Source organism: Manacus vitellinus, unplaced genomic scaffold (genome assembly GCF_001715985.3).
Source record: "Manacus vitellinus isolate BGI_N305 unplaced genomic scaffold, ASM171598v3 scaffold_46_pilon, whole genome shotgun sequence".
Lineage (NCBI taxonomy): Eukaryota > Metazoa > Chordata > Aves > Passeriformes > Pipridae > Manacus > Manacus vitellinus.
This window is the reverse complement of record NW_021940578.1, coordinates 6,096,135-6,099,535: the sequence shown is the minus strand read 5'-3', so window position 1 is coordinate 6,099,535 and position 3,401 is coordinate 6,096,135.

The following is a 3,401-nucleotide window of genomic DNA, read 5'->3' as shown; positions in this document are numbered from 1 at the left end:
TTTTTTTTTTTTTTTTTAAATTTAACGTGACAGAATGGCTGAGGATGTGAATGGAACAATTAAATAACTGAGTATCTGTATATTATTAGCTATAAAGTTGGAAGCATCCAATAAAAATGAAAAACCTCTAAGTTTGTCTGTTTTCAAAGTAGCAGCTGAGGAAGTGTCTTGTTTTTGAGTTAAAACACAAAGTATCTGTGTGAGATGAATAGAACTGAGAGGCTGTAACTGTAGCAGTCAGGGCCCAATGAATAAGGAAGATGGGGAGAAATGGCAAACTCCACTGTCAACAGAAATAATTTAAATTTGGGTGTTTTTTTTAAATAAAAATAGTTTTGAATGGAAGCATTTTCCTCCCTTACAGCAACAGTAAATGTGGTTGTTATGGCTCAAAATCCAGAAAGTGGGTACGTGTGCACAAACAGAGCAAAAGTCTGCTCAAACTGATAAAAGCGAGACCAAATTATTGCACATTCAGAATGTGACTGGTAGAGCCTTGTTGCTTACAGGCAAGAGAGGATCTTAAAAGTTGTTTTGTTTAAAGGAACCTGTGAACAATAAACATGATGCTGGGAGTGAAGCAGCATCAAGTGGGGTTTGTGCTCCTGGCTGGGGTTTGTGCTCCTGCCTTCTCCCATTCCATCACTGACCTCTGGCAGCTTGCAGGAATTACCTCATTTTCCTTGTTAACTGTTTTGCACAGGCAGGGGTTTGGTGCAAGTGCTTTCAGCTCAGGCCAGCGTCACCCCTCTGTGCAGACAGCTTTGTCTGTGTGGCAGTAAATCATGAGGTGATGCTGCTTAACCTCCTCTGTCAGAGAACACACAGGTATTAAAGAGCAGCATTTCGGGTTCCACACCTGAGAACTGCAAGTCCCTGCTGGAAAATAACTTCTTGGCAGCTGCAAATCCCCAAGTCTCAGTCAGGCTCCCAAAGAAACCTTACACCTCACTGCTCCTGGGATCTTGGGGGTTGGCTGTGGTTTCAACTGCTTTGTGGTAAAACTTAGACCTCTGCCAGCTCAATCCGTGTCCTGGACAGTGTCCAAGTGGGTCAGTGCATCATCCTCGGGTCCTGGGAGTGTTTAATATCCCTGAATTACCTGTGCTGTTCTGCCTGTCTGTTAAAAATACTTAAAAATGTCTTGGACAACGACTAGATCGGAACAAATAGGGGCTGGGGAGCTGGAGCAGCAGCTGTGATAAGGTTTGCAGGGTGTGTGTTTTCCAATTGGCTTGTCCTGTCCCATTTTGTTCCTGGAGACTCTGTGTTTGATGGATTTCCTTGGCCTCCTCTGCTCCTCCTCGTTTGTCTGTCTGATACCATCTCTGTTACCATGGGGATATTTACAGCCAAGGGAAGGAGATGGTTCTGTGAGGACTGAACTGCTTTGGTTGCTCTCTTTAAAAAGGCATTCCAAGCAGGCACAGTGCTGAGCATTTTGAGCAGAGTTTTCCTTCCCCATGCGGTACCAGCGCTGAGTTCTGCTCCTGGCAAGGTGAAATCTGGGGAGTGCTTGAAAAATGTTTTTGCTTTCAACTGAATTCGTCCTAAACAGAGCTCTTTGTTGTTATTTCACAGGAAGGCAGGAAAAACCCACACAGGATGTTTTAACCCAAGTTTTGTGTGTATATGGAGATTCACAGCAGAGTCCTCTTTATTACAGAAAGGTTGCACTTCTCGTGTGTGTGGCTGGCAGAGAATTCTGGCTGCTGTAGTGCTAAGTATCGAATAATTAGAAATTCACTGCATCTCTTAACTAAGAAGCCTAAAACCATAATGGAGTCTACAGGATGTTGCAGAACAGTTCTTTCCATCCTAAACATTCTGTTCATAAGGCAAAGCAGCACTGGGAGCTGGTCATTTGTCACTTGTTTATTTACCAGTGTGCAGAAGGATGGATGGATGATCTGGAGGGAGAAGTCAGTATTCTGAATGATCCACAGTCAGTATTTCAGCTTTCTATGAGCATAACTTGTTCTTCAGCTAAAGCTGTTCATACTCTGACGCGTTACTTCTCATTTAACTTGAAAAATTTATGCATTTATGTAGTTACTTTGTCTCCACACGCTTCATTTGCGTTGAAATCCTCTGATTTTAAAAGCTCAGTTTGTACAGGAATTTTATGGTGTCCTAGTCTGGTTTGAGGTACACGAAGTATACATGTATAGGTATAGAACTGTGGCTAAACACAGGGTCAAAGCTATTTTCTGTGTCAAAAGATTTCAAGAGAAACTTTGGTTTAAAGGAAGTGGGAAAAATATCTGGGATATTCTCTCAGCTCCCCTAAGGCCAGGAGAGGTGGCTTTAAAATGCCTGATTCGTGGGGATGGCTCAGAGATGAGGGACATGGACTGGTAGCCAGGCAAAACTTCACTTCCACGCAATTCCTTGGGACTTGTCTTCAAGTTCTCTGCTCTCTCCTGTGATTTTATTTGGCTGTTACTTCAAAAATGCTTCTTTTTTCTGCAACCAGCAGAGTAACCAGCTGCATTCTCTTCACATTAGTCCTTCTGAGCTCTGCAAATCAATGGTAGAATCCACTTCTGAGCTCGATAAGAAGTGGAAGTAGCTGAGGGCAGAGGGTTGTTGAGGAGAGAACTCTCAGGAGTTGGGCAGAGTGTGGCAAGAGATGCCTTCCTAGGCATGAAGTGCCTGGCTTGTCAAACGTTTCATGTGTGTGGTTTAAATTAAAAGTAAAAAAAAAAAAAAAATCAAAAAAATCATCTGCAATGCAATCTGTGCTCTAATTTGAGGACACCATTTAGTGGTTTTAATTGTGTGACAGTATTTTGGTATTTTCAATACCCAGTAGTAGGTTAATGACTGTTCCTTGAAGAATGGAGTTTATATAACACAAGTCATTACATAAGAAGGCTGATTGTGGCCTGAGGAGCAGGAGGAAAACAAATATGCAAAAATGCAAAACCCAACACCAGCAAACTCTGCTTTGACGGCCCTGAGAAACCTAAAAAAAATTAAATACCTGGGCTGTAGCAAGGTGAAGCTCACCTTGAGGAGGGCTGTGAGGACGGGGAGGTGAAGGCACTGCAGGGCACTCCAGCCATCAAGCCCTGTGCTACCACGCATTTCCCACGTGGTGGCCGGAATCGCTTCCCTTCATCCTGGTTCACAGGAAAAGGAGCAACAACCAAACAAGCGAAAAGTTACTGGCTGGCCACTTATTTTCTTTTAATTTCCCCAGAAGCTCCTGTACGCGGCCTGAGCTGGACTGACCAGCACCGCGGTGAAATAAAGCCGTGGAGAACCCGGAGCACAACCTCTTCCTTGGCCCTTCCGTCTGGGCTTTGACAGGCGGGACAAAGTTGTTGGTATTCGTGTCCCAAAAGCGAGGGGGGTCTCCTGTGTCTGCACCATCCCAGCTTTCCTCCAGGGAGGTG